Below are 18575 nucleotides of genomic sequence, written 5' to 3'. Positions count from 1 at the left end.
GGACTATCCAACACTGAAAGAATTATTCAATTCGAGCCTATAGCTTCGGAGATAAGTGCGTTTAAACAAACAACCAAACAAACTCTCCAGCTTCTCTTAATTTAATTATTTATCACAAAAACGTTTCTCTTGAGTTAATCCTAAGAGATAGACATATACTCCCGTGGACTTTTTTTAGATAATTAAAAGAGAAATAATTCTTCCATACATAACTTTTGTGTATCTAGAACCGTTTTCGCAGCGCACGCATCGAAAGCCCTCAGAGATAGATAATTTCCCCCGTTTTTTAAACATTTACCACTTTTTCTTCGTTCCTATGTGTCGCAGCGTGATGATATAAAGCTTCAAGCCTTCCTCAATAAATGGACTATCCAACACTGAAAGAATTATTCAATTCGAGCCTATAGCTTCGGAGATAAGTGCGTTTAAACAAACAACCAAACAAACTCTCCAGCTTCTCTTAATTTAATTATTTATCACAAAAACGTTTCTCTTGAGTTAATCCTAAGAGATAGACATATACTCCCGTGGACTTTTTTTTAGATAATTAAAGAGAAATAATTCTTCCATACATAACTTTTGTGTATCTAGAACCGTTTTCGCAGCGCACGCATCGAAAGCCCTCAGAGATAGATAATTTCCCCCGTTTTTAAACATTTACCACTTTTTCTTCGTTCCTATGTGTCGCAGCGTGATGATATAAAGCTTCAAGCCTTCCTCAATAAATGGACTATCCAACACTGAAAGAATTATTCAATTCGAGCCTATAGCTTCGGAGATAAGTGCGTTTAAACAAACAACCAAACAAACTCTCCAGCTTCTCTTAATTTAATTATTTATCACAAAAACGTTTCTCTTGAGTTAATCCTAAGAGATAGACATATACTCCCGTGGACTTTTTTTTAGATAATTAAAGAGAAATAATTCTTCCATACATAACTTTTGTGTATCTAGAACCGTTTTCGCAGCGCACGCATCGAAAGCCCTCAGAGATAGATAATTTCCCCCGTTTTTTAAACATTTACCACTTTTTCTTCGTTCCTATGTGTCGCAGCGTGATGATATAAAGCTTCAAGCCTTCCTCAATAAATGGACTATCCAACACTGAAAGAATTATTCAATTCGAGCCTATAGCTTCGGAGATAAGTGCGTTTAAACAAACAACCAAACAAACTCTCCAGCTTCTCTTAATTTAATTATTTATCACAAAAACGTTTCTCTTGAGTTAATCCTAAGAGATAGACATATACTCCCGTGGACTTTTTTTAGATAATTAAAAGAGAAATAATTCTTCCATACATAACTTTTGTGTATCTAGAACCGTTTTCGCAGCGCACGCATCGAAAGCCCTCAGAGATAGATAATTTCCCCCGTTTTTAAACATTTACCACTTTTTCTTCGTTCCTATGTGTCGCAGCGTGATGATATAAAGCTTCAAGCCTTCCTCAATAAATGGACTATCCAACACTGAAAGAATTATTCAATTCGAGCCTATAGCTTCGGAGATAAGTGCGTTTAAACAAACAACCAAACAAACTCTCCAGCTTCTCTTAATTTAATTATTTATCACAAAAACGTTTCTCTTGAGTTAATCCTAAGAGATAGACATATACTCCCGTGGACTTTTTTTAGATAATTAAAAGAGAAATAATTCTTCCATACATAACTTTTGTGTATCTAGAACCGTTTTCGCAGCGCACGCATCGAAAGCCCTCAGAGATAGATAATTTCCCCCGTTTTTAAACATTTACCACTTTTTCTTCGTTCCTATGTGTCGCAGCGTGATGATATAAAGCTTCAAGCCTTCCTCAATAAATGGACTATCCAACACTGAAAGAATTATTCAATTCGAGCCTATAGCTTCGGAGATAAGTGCGTTTAAACAAACAACCAAACAAACTCTCCAGCTTCTCTTAATTTAATTATTTATCACAAAAACGTTTCTCTTGAGTTAATCCTAAGAGATAGACATATACTCCCGTGGACTTTTTTTAGATAATTAAAAGAGAAATAATTCTTCCATACATAACTTTTGTGTATCTAGAACCGTTTTTCGCAGCGCACGCATCGAAAGCCCTCAGAGATAGATAATTTCCCCCGTTTTTTAAACATTTACCACTTTTTCTTCGTTCCTATGTGTCGCAGCGTGATGATATAAAGCTTCAAGCCTTCCTCAATAAATGGACTATCCAACACTGAAAGAATTATTCAATTCAAGCCTATAGCTTCGGAGATAAGTGCGTTTAAACAAACAACCAAACAAACTCTCCAGCTTCTCTTAATTTAATTATTTATCACAAAAACGTTTCTCTTGAGTTAATCCTAAGAGATAGACATATACTCCCGTGGACTTTTTTTTAGATAATTAAAAGAGAAATAATTCTTCCATACATAACTTTTGTGTATCTAGAACCGTTTTCGCAGCGCACGCATCGAAAGCCCTCAGAGATAGATAATTTCCCCCGTTTTTAAACATTTACCACTTTTTCTTCGTTCCTATGTGTCGCAGCGTGATGATATAAAGCTTCAAGCCTTCCTCAATAAATGGACTATCCAACACTGAAAGAATTATTCAATTCGAGCCTATAGCTTCGGAGATAAGTGCGTTTAAACAAACAACCAAACAAACTCTCCAGCTTCTCTTAATTTAATTATTTATCACAAAAACGTTTCTCTTGAGTTAATCCTAAGAGATAGACATATACTCCCGTGGACTTTTTTTTTAGATAATTAAAGAGAAATAATTCTTCCATACATAACTTTTGTGTATCTAGAACCGTTTTCGCAGCGCACGCATCGAAAGCCCTCAGAGATAGATAATTTCCCCCGTTTTTTAAACATTTACCACTTTTTCTTCGTTCCTATGTGTCGCAGCGTGATGATATAAAGCTTCAAGCCTTCCTCAATAAATGGACTATCCAACACTGAAAGAATTATTCAATTCGAGCCTATAGCTTCGGAGATAAGTGCGTTTAAACAAACAACCAAACAAACTCTCCAGCTTCTCTTAATTTAATTATTTATCACAAAAACGTTTCTCTTGAGTTAATCCTAAGAGATAGACATATACTCCCGTGGACTTTTTTTAGATAATTAAAAGAGAAATAATTCTTCCATACATAACTTTTGTGTATCTAGAACCGTTTTCGCAGCGCACGCATCGAAAGCCCTCAGAGATAGATAATTTCCCCCGTTTTTAAACATTTACCACTTTTTCTTCGTTCCTATGTGTCGCAGCGTGATGATATAAAGCTTCAAGCCTTCCTCAATAAATGGACTATCCAACACTGAAAGAATTATTCAATTCGAGCCTATAGCTTCGGAGATAAGTGCGTTTAAACAAACAACCAAACAAACTCTCCAGCTTCTCTTAATTTAATTATTTATCACAAAAACGTTTCTCTTGAGTTAATCCTAAGAGATAGACATATACTCCCGTGGACTTTTTTTTAGATAATTAAAAGAGAAATAATTCTTCCATACATAACTTTTGTGTATCTAGAACCGTTTTCGCAGCGCACGCATCGAAAGCCCTCAGAGATAGATAATTTCCCCCGTTTTTTAAACATTTACCACTTTTTCTTCGTTCCTATGTGTCGCAGCGTGATGATATAAAGCTTCAAGCCTTCCTCAATAAATGGACTATCCAACACTGAAAGAATTATTCAATTCAAGCCTATAGCTTCGGAGATAAGTGCGTTTAAACAAACAACCAAACAAACTCTCCAGCTTCTCTTAATTTAATTATTTATCACAAAAACGTTTCTCTTGAGTTAATCCTAAGAGATAGACATATACTCCCGTGGACTTTTTTTAGATAATTAAAAGAGAAATAATTCTTCCATACATAACTTTTGTGTATCTAGAACCGTTTTCGCAGCGCACGCATCGAAAGCCCTCAGAGATAGGATAATTTCCCCCGTTTTTTAAACATTTACCACTTTTTCTTCGTTCCTATGTGTCGCAGCGTGATGATATAAAGCTTCAAGCCTTCCTCAATAAATGGACTATCCAACACTGAAAGAATTTCTTCAATTCGAGCCTATAGCTTCTGGAGATAAGTGCGTTTAAACAAACAACCAAACAAATCCTCCAGCTTCTCTTGTATCACCATTTATCACAAAACGTTTCTCTTGAAAGAACTTAAGAGATAGACATTATACTCCCGTGGACTTTTTTTAGATAATTAAAAGAGAAATAATTCTTCCCATACATAACTTTCCGTGTATCTAGAACTGTTTTCGCAGCGCAATGCATCGAAAGCCCTCAGAGAAAGATAATTTCCCCCGTTTTTTAAACATTTATCACTTTTTCTTCGTTCCTATGTGTCGCAGAGTGATGATATAAAGCTTCAAGCCTTCCTCAATAAATGGACTATGCAACACTGAAAGAATTATTCAATTCGAGCCTATAGCTTCGGAGATAAGTGCGTTTAAACAAACAACCAAACAAACTTCCAGCTTCTTAATTTAATTATTTATCACAAAACGTTTCTCTGAGTTAACTTCAAGAGATAGACATATACTCCCGTGGACTTTTTTTAGATAATTAAAAGAGAAATAATTCTTCCATATGATAACTTTTGTGTATCTAGAACCGTTTTCGCAGCGCACGCATCGAAAGCCCTCAGAGAAAGATAATTTCCCTCGTTTTTTAAACATTTACCACTTTTTCTTCGTTCCTATGTGTCGCAGAGTGATGATATAAAGCTTCAAGCCTTCCTCAATAAATGGACTATCCAACACTGAAAGAATTATTCAATTCGAGCCTATAGCTTCGGAGATAAGTGCGTTTAAACAAACAACCAAACAAACTCTCCAGCTTCTCTTAATTTAATTATTTATCACAAAAACGTTTCTCTTGAGTTAATCCTAAGAGATAGACATATACTCCCGTGGACTTTTTTTAGATAATTAAAAGAGAAATAATTCTTCGAAACACAACTTTTGTGTATCTAGAACCGTTTTCGCAGCGCACGTATCGAAAGCACTCAGAGATAGATAATTTCCCCCGTTTTTTAAACATTTACCACTTTTTCTTCGTTCCTATGTGTCGCAGCGTGATGATATAAAGCTTCAAGCCTTCCTCAATAAATGGACTATCCAACACTGAAAGAATTATTCAATTCGAGCCTATAGCTTCGGAGATAAGTGCGTTTAAACAAACAACCAAACAAACTCTCCAGCTTCTCTTAATTTAATTATTTATCACAAAAACGTTTCTCTTGAGTTAATCCTAAGAGATAGACATATACTCCCGTGGACTTTTTTTTAGATAATTAAAAGAGAAATAATTCTTCCATACATAACTTTTGTGTATCTAGAACCGTTTTCGCAGCGCACGCATCGAAAGCCCTCAGAGAAAGATAATTTCCCCCGTTTTTTAAACATTTACCACTTTTTCTTCTTCGTTCCTATGTGTCGCAGCGTGATGATATAAAGCTTCAAGCCTTCCTCAATAAATGGACTATCCAACACTGAAAGAATTATTCAATTCGAGCCTATAGCTTCGGAGATAAGTGCGTTTAAACAAACAACCAAACAAACTCTCCAGCTTCTCTTAATTTAATTATTTATCACAAAAACGTTTCTCTTGAGTTAATCCTAAGAGATAGACATATACTCCCGTGGACTTTTTTTAGATAATTAAAAGAGAAATAATTCTTCGAAACACAACTTTTGTGTATCTAGAACCGTTTTCGCAGCGCACGTATCGAAAGCACTCAGAGATAGATAATTTCCCCCGTTTTTTAAACATTTACCACTTTTTCTTCGTTCCTATGTGTCGCAGCGTGATGATATAAAGCTTCAAGCCTTCCTCAATAAATGGACTATCCAACACTGAAAGAATTATTCAATTCGAGCCTATAGCTTCGGAGATAAGTGCGTTTAAACAAACAACCAAACAAACTCTCCAGCTTCTCTTAATTTAATTATTTATCACAAAAACGTTTCTCTTGAGTTAAACCTAAGAAATAGAACATATACTCCCGTGTTTTTTAGATAATTAAAGAGAAATAATTCTTCCATACATAACTTTTGTGTATCTAGAATTTTTTTGCAACGTACCAAAGGAAACCCCCTAAAAAAGGTAATTTCCCCGTTTTTAAACATTTACCACTTTTTCGTTCGCTAGGCGATGGGGGGTGTGATATAAAGCTTCAAGCCTTCCTCAATAAATGGACTATCCAACACTGAAAAAATTATTCAATTCGAGCCTCTAGCTTCGGAGATAAGTGCGTTTAAACAAACAACCAAACAAACTCTCCTTCTCTTAATTTAATTATTTATCACAAAAACGTTTCTCTTGAGTTAATCCTAAGAGATAGACATATACTCCCGTGGACTTTTTTTAGATAATTAAAAGAAATAATTCTTCGAAACACAACTTTTGTGTATCTAGAACCGTTTTCGCAGCGCACGTATCGAAAGCACTCAGAGATAGATAATTTCCCCCGTTTTTTAAACATTTACCACTTTTTCTTCGTTCCTATGTGTCGCAGCGTGATGATATAAAGCTTCAAGCCTTCCTCAATAAATGGACTATCCAACACTGAAAGAATTATTCAATTCGAGCCTATAGCTTCGGAGATAAGTGCGTTTAAACAAACAACCAAACAAACTCTCCAGCTTCTCTTAATTTAATTATTTATCACAAAAACGTTTCTCTTGAGTTAATCCTAAGAGATAGACATATACTCCCGTGGACTTTTTTAGATAATTAAAAGAGAAATAATTCTTCCATACATAACTTTTGTGTATCTAGAACCGTTTTCGCAGCGCACGCATCGAAAGCCCTCAGAGAAAGATAATTTCCCCGTTTTTTAAACATTTATCACTTTTTCTTCGTTCCTATGTGTCGCAGCGTGATGATATAAAGCTTCAAGCCTTCCTCAATAAATGGACTATCCAACACTGAAAGAATTATTCAATTCGAGCCTATAGCTTCGGAGATAAGTGCGTTTAAACAAACAACCAAACAAACTCTCCAGCTTCTCTTAATTTAATTATTTATCACAAAAACGTTTCTCTTGAGTTAATCCTAAGAGATAGACATATACTCCCGTGGACTTTTTTTAGATAATTAAAAGAGAAATAATTCTTCCATACACAACTTTTGTGTATCTAGAACCGTTTTCGCAGCGCACGCATCGAAAGCCCTCAGAGATAGATAATTTCCCCCGTTTTTTAAACATTTACCACTTTTTCTTCGTTCCTATGTGTCGCAGCGTGATGATATAAAGCTTCAAGCCTTCCTCAATAAATGGACTATCCAACACTGAAAGAATTATTCAATTCGAGCCTATAGCTTCGGAGATAAGTGCGTTTAAACAAACAACCAAACAAACTCTCCAGCTTCTCTTAATTTAATTATTTATCACAAAAACGTTTCTCTTGAGTTAATCCTAAGAGATAGACATATACTCCCGTGGACTTTTTTTAGATAATTAAAAGAGAAATAATTCTTCCATACATAACTTTTGTGTATCTAGAACCGTTTTCGCAGCGCACGCATCGAAAGCCCTCAGGAATAGATAATTTCCCCCGTTTTTAAACATTTATCACTTTTCTTCGTTCCTATGTGTCGCAGCGTGATGATATAAAGCTTCAAGCCTTCCTCAATAAATAGACTATCCAACACTGAAAGAATTATTCAATTCGAGCCTATAGCTTCGGAGATAAGTGCGTTTAAACAAACAACCAAACGAACTCTCCAGCTTTTCTTAATTTAATTATTTATCACAAAAACGTTTCTCTTGAGTTAATCCTAAGAGATAGACATATACTCCCGTGGACTTTTTTTAGATAATTAAAAGAGAAATAATTCTTCCATACATAACTTTTGTGTATCTAGAACCGTTTTCGCAGCGCACGCATCGAAAGCCCTCAGAGATAGATAATTTCCCCCGTTTTTAAACATTTACCACTTTTTCTTCGTTCCTATGTGTCGCAGCGTGATGATATAAAGCTTCAAGCCTTCCTCAATAAATGGACTATCCAACACTGAAAGAATTATTCAATTCGAGCCTATAGCTTCGGAGATAAGTGCGTTTAAACAAACAACCAAACAAACTCTCCAGCTTCTCTTAATTTAATTATTTATCACAAAAACGTTTCTCTTGAGTTAATCCTAAGAGATAGACATATACTCCCGTGGACTTTTTTTAGATAATTAAAAGAGAAATAATTCTTCCATACACAACTTTTGTGTATCTAGAACCGTTTTCGCAGCGCACGTATCGAAAGCACTCAGAGATAGATAATTTCCCCCGTTTTTTAAACATTTACCACTTTTTCTTCGTTCCTATGTGTCGCAGCGTGATGATATAAAGCTTCAAGCCTTCCTCAATAAATGGACTATCCAACACTGAAAGAATTATTCAATTCGAGCCTATAGCTTCGGAGATAAGTGCGTTTAAACAAACAACCAAACAAACTCTCCAGCTTCTCTTAATTTAATTATTTATCACAAAAACGTTTCTCTTGAGTTAATCCTAAGAGATAGACATATACTCCCGTGGACTTTTTTTAGATAATTAAAAGAGAAATAATTCTTCCATACACAACTTTTGTGTATCTAGAACCGTTTTCGCAGCGCACGTATCGAAAGCACTCAGAGATAGATAATTTCCCCCGTTTTTAAACATTTACCACTTTTTCTTCGTTCCTATGTGTCGCAGCGTGATGATATAAAGCTTCAAGCCTTCCTCAATAAATGGACTATCCAACACTGAAAGAATTATTCAATTCGAGCCTATAGCTTCGGAGATAAGTGCGTTTAAACAAACAACCAAACAAACTCTCCAGCTTCTCTTAATTTAATTATTTATCACAAAAACGTTTCTCTTGAGTTAATCCTAAGAGATAGACATATACTCCCGTGGACTTTTTTTAGATAATTAAAAGAGAAATAATTCTTCGAAACACAACTTTTGTGTATCTAGAACCGTTTTCGCAGCGCACGTATCGAAAGCACTCAGAGATATATAATTTCCCCCGTTTTTTAAACATTTACCACTTTTTCTTCGTTCCTATGTGTCGCAGCGTGATGATATAAAGCTTCAAGCCTTCCTCAATAAATGGACTATCCAACACTGAAAGAATTATTCAATTCGAGCCTATAGCTTCGGAGATAAGTGCGTTTAAACAAAAAACCAAACAAACTCTCCAGCTTCTCTTAATTTAACTATTTATCACAAAAACGTTTCTCTTGAGTTAATCCTAAGAGATAGACATATACTCCCGTGGACTTTTTTTAGATAATTAAAAGAGAAATAATTCTTCCATACATAACTTTTGTGTATCTAGAACCGTTTTCGCAGCGCACGCATCGAAAGCCCTCAGAGATAGATAATTTCCCCCGTTTTTTAAACATTTACCACTTTTTCTTCGTTCCTATGTGTCGCAGCGTGATGATATAAAGCTTCAAGCCTTCCTCAATAAATGGACTATCCAACACTGAAAGAATTATTCAATTCGAGCCTATAGCTTCGGAGATAAATGCGTTTAAACAAACAACCAAACAAACTCTCCAGCTTCTCTTAATTTAATTATTTATCACAAAAACGTTTCTCTTGAGTTAATCCTAAGAGATAGACATATACTCCCGTGGACTTTTTTTTAGATAATTAAAAGAGAAATAATTCTTCCATACATAACTTTTGTGTATCTAGAACCGTTTTCGCAGCGCACGCATCGAAAGCCCTCAGAGAAAGATAATTTCCCCCGTTTTTTAAACATTTATCACTTTTTCTTCGTTCCTATGTGTCGCAGCGTGATGATATAAAGCTTCAAGCCTTCCTCAATAAATGGACTATCCAACACTGAAAGAATTATTCAATTCGAGCCTATAGCTTCGGAGATAAATGCGTTTAAACAAACAACCAAACAAACTCTCCAGCTTCTCTTAATTTAATTATTTATCACAAAAACGTTTCTCTTGAGTTAATCCTAAGAGATAGACATATACTCCCGTGGACTTTTTTTAGATAATTAAAAGAGAAATAATTCTTCCATACATAACTTTTGTGTATCTAGAACCGTTTTCGCAGCGCACGCATCGAAAGCCCTCAGAGAAAGATAATTTCCCCCGTTTTTTAAACATTTATCACTTTTTCTTCGTTCCTATGTGTCGCAGCGTGATGATATAAAGCTTCAAGCCTTCCTCAATAAAATGGACTATCCAACACTGAAAGAATTATTCAATTCGAGCCTATAGCTTCGGAGATAAGTGCGTTTAAACAAACAACCAAACAAACTCTCCAGCTTCTCTTAATTTAATTATTTATCACAAAAACGTTTCTCTTGAGTTAATCCTAAGAGATAGACATATACTCCCGTGGACTTTTTTTAGATAATTAAAAGAGAAATAATTCTTCCATACACAACTTTTGTGTATCTAGAACCGTTTTCGCAGCGCACGCATCGAAAGCCCTCAGAGATAGATAATTTCCCCCCGTTTTTAAACATTTACCACTTTTTCTTCGTTCCTATGTGTCGCAGCGTGATGATATAAAGCTTCAAGCCTTCCTCAATAAATGGACTATCCAACACTGAAAGAATTATTCAATTCGAGCCTATAGCTTCGGAGATAAGTGCGTTTAAACAAACAACCAAACAAACTCTCCAGCTTCTCTTAATTTAATTATTTATCACAAAAACGTTTCTCTTGAGTTAATCCTAAGAGATAGACATATACTCCCGTGGACTTTTTTTAGATAATTAAAAGAGAAATAATTCTTCCATACATAACTTTTGTGTATCTAGAACCGTTTTCGCAGCGCACGTATCGAAAGCACTCAGAGAAAGATAATTTCACCCGTTTTTTAAACATTTATCACTTTTTCTTCGTTCCTATGTGTCGCAGCGTGATGATATAAAGCTTCAAGTCTTCCTCAATAAATGGACTATCCAACACTGAAAGAATTATTCAATTCGAGCCTATAGCTTCGGAGATAAGTGCGTTTAAACAAACAACCAAACAAACTCTCCAGCTTCTCTTAATTTAATTATTTATCACAAAAACGTTTCTCTTGAGTTAATCCTAAGAGATAGACATATACTCCCGTGGACTTTTTTTAGATAATTAAAAGAGAAATAATTCTTCGAAACACAACTTTTGTGTATCTAGAACCGTTTTCGCAGCGCACGTATCGAAAGCACTCAGAGATATATAATTTCCCCCCGTTTTTTAAACATTTACCACTTTTTCTTCGTTCCTATGTGTCGCAGCGTGATGATATAAAGCTTCAAGCCTTCCTCAATAAATGGACTATCCAACACTGAAAGAATTATTCAATTCGAGCCTATAGCTTCGGAGATAAGTGCGTTTAAACAAAAAACCAAACAAACTCTCCAGCTTCTCTTAATTTAACTATTTATCACAAAAACGTTTCTCTTGAGTTAATCCTAAGAGATAGACATATACTCCCGTGGACTTTTTTTAGATAATTAAAATAGAAATAATTCTTCCATACATAACTTTTGTGTATCTAGAACCGTTTTCGCAGCGCACGCATCGAAAGCCCTCAGAGATAGATAATTTCCCCCGTTTTTTAAACATTTACCACTTTTTCTTCGTTCCTATGTGTCGCAGCGTGATGATATAAAGCTTCAAGCCTTCCTCAATAAATGGACTATCCAACACTGAAAGAATTATTCAATTCGAGCCTATAGCTTCGGAGATAAATGCGTTTAAACAAACAACCAAACAAACTCTCCAGCTTCTCTTAATTTAATTATTTATCACAAAAACGTTTCTCTTGAGTTAATCCTAAGAGATAGACATATACTCCCGTGGACTTTTTTTTAGATAATTAAAAGAGAAATAATTCTTCCATACATAACTTTTGTGTATCTAGAACCGTTTTCGCAGCGCACGCATCGAAAGCCCTCAGAGATAGATAATTTCCCCCGTTTTTTAAACATTTACCACTTTTTCTTCGTTCCTATGTGTCGCAGCGTGATGATATAAAGCTTCAAGCCTTCCTCAATAAATGGACTATCCAACACTGAAAGAATTATTCAATTCGAGCCTATAGCTTCGGAGATAAGTGCGTTTAAACAAACAACCAAACAAACTCTCCAGCTTCTCTTAATTTAATTATTTATCACAAAAACGTTTCTCTTGAGTTAATCCTAAGAGATAGACATATACTCCCGTGGACTTTTTTTTTAGATAATTAAAAGAGAAATAATTCTTCCATACATTACTTTTGTGTATCTAGAACCGTTTTCGCAGCGCACGTATCGAAAGCACTCAGAGATATATAATTTCCCCCGTTTTTTAAACATTTACCACTTTTTCTTCGTTCCTATGTGTCGCAGCGTGATGATATAAAGCTTCAAGCCTTCCTCAATAAATGGACTATCCAACACTGAAAGAATTATTCAATTCGAGCCTATAGCTTCGGAGATAAGTGCGTTTAAACAAACAACCAAACAAACTCTCCAGCTTCTCTTAATTTAACTATTTATCACAAAAACGTTTCTCTTGAGTTAATCCTAAGAGATAGACATATACTCCCGTGGACTTTTTTTTAGATAATTAAAAGAGAAATAATTCTTCCATACATAACTTTTGTGTATCTGGAACCGTTTTCGCAGCGCACGCATCGAAAGCCCTCAGAGATAGATAATTTCCCCCGTTTTTTAAACATTTACCACTTTTTCTTCGTTCCTATGTGTCGCAGCGTGATGATATAAAGCTTCAAGCCTTCCTCAATAAATGGACTATCCAACACTGAAAGAATTATTCAATTCGAGCCTATAGCTTCGGAGATAAGTGCGTTTAAACAAACAACCAAACAAACTCTCCAGCTTCTCTTAATTTAATTATTTATCACAAAAACGTTTCTCTTGAGTTAATCCTAAGAGATAGACATATACTCCCGTGGACTTTTTTTAGATAATTAAAAGAGAAATAATTCTTCCATACATTACTTTTGTGTATCTAGAACCGTTTTCGCAGCGCACGTATCGAAAGCACTCAGAGAAAGATAATTTCACCCGTTTTTTAAACATTTACCACTTTTTCTTCGTTCCTATGTGTCGCAGCGTGATGATATAAAGCTTCAAGTCTTCCTCAATAAATGGACTATCCAACACTGAAAGAATTATTCAATTCGAGCCTATAGCTTCGGAGATAAGTGCGTTTAAACAAACAACCAAACAAACTCTCCAGCTTCTCTTAATTTAATTATTTATCACAAAAACGTTTCTCTTGAGTTAATCCTAAGAGATAGACATATACTCCCGTGGACTTTTTTTAGATAATTAAAAGAGAAATAATTCTTCCATACATAACTTTTGTGTATCTAGAACCGTTTTCGCAGCGCACGCATCGAAAGCCCTCAGAGATAGATAATTTCCCCGGTTTTTTAAACATTTACCACTTTTTCTTCGTTCCTACGTGTCGCAGCGTGATGATATAAAGCTTCAAGCCTTCCTCAATAAATGGACTATCCAACACTGAAAGAATTATTCAATTCGAGCCTATAGCTTCGGAGATAAGTGCGTTTAAACAAAAAACCAAACAAACTCTCCAGCTTCTCTTAATTTAACTATTTATCACAAAAACGTTTCTCTTGAGTTAATCCTAAGAGATAGACATATACTCCCGTGGACTTTTTTTAGATAATTAAAAGAGAAATAATTCTTCCATACATAACTTTTGTGTATCTGGAACCGTTTTCGCAGCGCACGCATCGAAAGCCCTCAGAGATAGATAATTTCCCCCGTTTTTTAAACATTTACCACTTTTTCTTCGTTCCTATGTGTCGCAGCGTGATGATATAAAGCTTCAAGCCTTCCTCAATAAATGGACTATCCAACACTGAAAGAATTATTCAATTCGAGCCTATAGCTTCGGAGATAAATGCGTTTAAACAAACAACCAAACAAACTCTCCAGCTTCTCTTAATTTAATTATTTATCACAAAAACGTTTCTCCCTTTAGAAAAATAAAAAAAAAAAAAAAATACCCCGGGGGGTTTTTTTAAAAAAGGGACTATCCAACACTGAAAGAATTATTCAATTCGAGCCTATAGCTTCGGAGATAAGTGCGTTTAAACAAACAACCAAACAAACTCTCCAGCTTCTCTTAATTTAATTATTTATCACAAAAACGTTTCTCTTGAGTTAATCCTAAGAGATAGACATATACTCCCGTGGACTTTTTTTTAGATAATTAAAAGAGAAATAATTCTTCCATACATAAAGTTTGTGTATCTAGAACCGTTTTCGCAGCGCACGCATCGAAAGCCCTCAGAGATAGATAATTTCCCCCGTTTTTTAAACATTTACCACTTTTTCTTCGTTCCTATGTGTCGCAGCGTGATGATATAAAGCTTCAAGCCTTCCTCAATAAATGGACTATCCAACACTGAAAGAATTATTCAATTCGAGCCTATAGCTTCGGAGATAAGTGCGTTTAAACAAACAACCAAACAAACTCTCCAGCTTCTCTTAATTTAATTATTTATCACAAAAACGTTTCTCTTGAGTTAATCCTAAGAGATAGACATATACTCCCGTGGACTTTTTTTAGATAATTAAAAGAGAAATAATTCTTCCATACATAACTTTTGTGTATCTAGAACCGTTTTCGCAGCGCACGCATCGAAAGCCCTCAGGAATAGATAATTTCCCCCGTTTTTTAAACATTTATCACTTTTTCTTCGTTCCTATGTGTCGCAGCGTGATGATATAAAGCTTCAAGCCTTCCTCAATAAATAGACTATCCAACACTGAAAGAATTATTCAATTCGAGCCTATAGCTTCGGAGATAAGTGCGTTTAAACAAACAACCAAACGAACTCTCCAGCTTTTCTTAATTTAATTATTTATCACAAAAACGTTTCTCTTGAGTTAATCCTAAGAGATAGACATATACTCCCGTGGACTTTTTTTAGATAATTAAAAGAGAAATAATTCTTCCATACATAACTTTTGTGTATCTAGAACCGTTTTCGCAGCGCACGCATCGAAAGCCCTCAGAGATAGATAATTTCCCCCGTTTTTTAAACATTTACCACTTTTTCTTCGTTCCTATGTGTCGCAGCGTGATGATATAAAGCTTCAAGCCTTCCTCAATAAATGGACTATCCAACACTGAAAGAATTATTCAATTCGAGCCTATAGCTTCGGAGATAAGTGCGTTTAAACAAACAACCAAACAAACTCTCCAGCTTCTCTTAATTTAATTATTTATCACAAAAACGTTTCTCTTGAGTTAATCCTAAGAGATAGACATATACTCCCGTGGACTTTTTTTAGATAATTAAAAGAGAAATAATTCTTCCATACACAACTTTTGTGTATCTAGAACCGTTTTCGCAGCGCACGTATCGAAAGCACTCAGAGATAGATAATTTCCCCCGTTTTTTAAACATTTACCACTTTTTCTTCGTTCCTATGTGTCGCAGCGTGATGATATAAAGCTTCAAGCCTTCCTCAATAAATGGACTATCCAACACTGAAAGAATTATTCAATTCGAGCCTATAGCTTCGGAGATAAGTGCGTTTAAACAAACAACCAAACAAACTCTCCAGCTTCTCTTAATTTAATTATTTATCACAAAAAACGTTTCTCTTGAGTTAATCCTAAGAGATAGACATATACTCCCGTGGACTTTTTTAGATAATTAAAAGAGAAATAATTCTTCCATACACAACTTTTGTGTATCTAGAACCGTTTTCGCAGCGCACGTATCGAAAGCACTCAGAGATAGATAATTTCCCCCGTTTTTTAAACATTTACCACTTTTTCTTCGTTCCTATGTGTCGCAGCGTGATGATATAAAGCTTCAAGCCTTCCTCAATAAATGGACTATCCAACACTGAAAGAATTATTCAATTCGAGCCTATAGCTTCGGAGATAAGTGCGTTTAAACAAACAACCAAACAAACTCTCCAGCTTCTCTTAATTTAATTATTTATCACAAAAACGTTTCTCTTGAGTTAATCCTAAGAGATAGACATATACTCCCGTGGACTTTTTTTAGATAATTAAAAGAAAAATAATTCTTCCATACACAACTTTTGTGTATCTAGAACCGTTTTCGCAGCGCACGTATCGAAAGCACTCAGAGATAGATAATTTCCCCCGTTTTTTAAACATTTACCACTTTTTCTTCGTTCCTATGTGTCGCAGTGTGATGATATAAAGCTTCAAGCCTTCCTCAATAAATGGACTATCCAACACTGAAAGAATTATTCAATTCGAGCCTATAGCTTCGGAGATAAGTGCGTTTAAACAAACAACCAAACAAACTCTCCAGCTTCTCTTAATTTAATTATTTATCACAAAAACGTTTCTCTTGAGTTAATCCTAAGAGATAGACATATACTCCCGTGGACTTTTTTTTAGATAATTAAAAGAGAAATAATTCTTCCATACATAACTTTTGTGTATCTAGAACCGTTTTCGCAGCGCACGTATCGAAAGCACTCAGAGATAGATAATTTCCCCCGTTTTTTAAACATTTACCACTTTTTCTTCGTTCCTATGTGTCGCAGCGTGATGATATAAAGCTTCAAGCCTTCCTCAATAAATGGACTATCCAACACTGAAAGAATTATTCAATTCGAGCCTATAGCTTCGGAGATAAGTGCGTTTAAACAAACAACCAAACAAACTCTCCAGCTTCTCTTAATTTAATTATTTATCACAAAAACGTTTCTCTTGAGTTAATCCTAAGAGATAGACATATACTCCCGTGGACTTTTTTTAGATAATTAAAAGAGAAATAATTCTTCCATACATAACTTTTGTGTATCTAGAACCGTTTTCGCAGCGCACGTATCGAAAGCACTCAGAGATAGATAATTTCCCCGTTTTTTAAACATTTACCACTTTTTCTTCGTTCCTATGTGTCGCAGCGTGATGATATAAAGCTTCAAGCCTTCCTCAATAAATGGACTATCCAACACTGAAAGAATTATTCAATTCGAGCCTATAGCTTCGGAGATAAGTGCGTTTAAACAAACAACCAAACAAACTCTCCAGCTTCTCTTAATTTAATTATTTATCACAAAAACGTTTCTCTTGAGTTAATCCTAAGAGATAGACATATACTCCCGTGGACTTTTTTTAGATAATTAAAAGAGAAATAATTCTTCCATACATAACTTTTGTGTATCTAGAACCGTTTTCGCAGCGCACGTATCGAAAGCACTCAGAGATAGATAATTTCCCCCGTTTTTTAAACATTTACCACTTTTTCTTCGTTCCTATGTGTCGCAGCGTGATGATATAAAGCTTCAAGCCTTCCTCAATAAATGGACTATCCAACACTGAAAGAATTATTCAATTCGAGCCTATAGCTTCGGAGATAAGTGCGTTTAAACAAACAACCAAACAAACTCTCCAGCTTCTCTTAATTTAATTATTTATCACAAAAACGTTTCTCTTGAGTTAATCCTAAGAGATAGACATATACTCCCGTGGACTTTTTTTTAGATAATTAAAAGAGAAATAATTCTTCCATACACAACTTTTGTGTATCTAGAACCGTTTTCGCAGCGCACGTATCGAAAGCACTCAGAGATAGATAATTTCCCCCGTTTTTTAAACATTTACCACTTTTTCTTCGTTCCTATGTGTCGCAGCGTGATGATATAAAGCTTCAAGCCTTCCTCAATAAATGGACTATCCAACACTGAAAGAATTATTCAATTCGAGCCTATAGCTTCGGAGATAAGTGCGTTTAAACAAACAACCAAACAAACTCTCCAGCTTCTCTTAATTTAATTATTTATCACAAAAACGTTTCTCTTGAGTTAATCCTAAGAGATAGACATATACTCCCGTGGACTTTTTTTAGATAATTAAAAGAGAAATAATTCTTCCATACATAACTTTTGTGTATCTAGAACCGTTTTCGCAGCGCACGCATCGAAAGCCCTCAGAGATAGAAATTTCCCCCGTTTTTTAAACATTAACCACTTTTTCTTCGTTCCTATGTGTCGCAGCGTGATGATATAAAGCTTCAAGCCTTCCTCAATAAATGGACTATCCAACACTGAAAGAATTATTCAATTCGAGCCTATAGCTTCGGAGATAAGTGCGTTTAAACAAACAACCAAACAAACTCTCCAGCTTCTCTTAATTTAATTATTTATCACAAAAACGTTTCTCTTGAGTTAATCCTAAGAGATAGACATATACTCCCGTGGACTTTTTTTTAGATAATTAAAAGAGAAATAATTCTTCCATACATAACTTTTGTGTATCTAGTACCGTTTTCGCAGCGCACGCATCGAAAGCCCTCAGAGATAGATAATTTCCCCCGTTTTTTAAACATTTACCACTTTTTCTTCGTTCCTATGTGTCGCAGCGTGATGATATAAAGCTTCAAGCCTTCCTCAATAAATAGACTATCCAACACTGAAAGAATTATTCAATTCGAGCCTATAGCTTCGGAGATAAGTGCGTTTAAACAAACAACCAAACAAACTCTCCAGCTTCTCTTAATTTAATTATTTATCACAAAAACGTTTCTCTTGAGTTAATCCTAAGAGATAGACATATACTCCCGTGGACTTTTTTTTAGATAATTAAAAGAGAAATAATTC

Source organism: Drosophila ficusphila, unplaced genomic scaffold, assembly GCF_018152265.1.
Source record: "Drosophila ficusphila isolate 14025-0441.05 unplaced genomic scaffold, ASM1815226v1 contig_505, whole genome shotgun sequence".
NCBI lineage: Eukaryota > Metazoa > Arthropoda > Insecta > Diptera > Drosophilidae > Drosophila > Drosophila ficusphila.
This window is presented reverse-complemented; position numbering follows the sequence as displayed.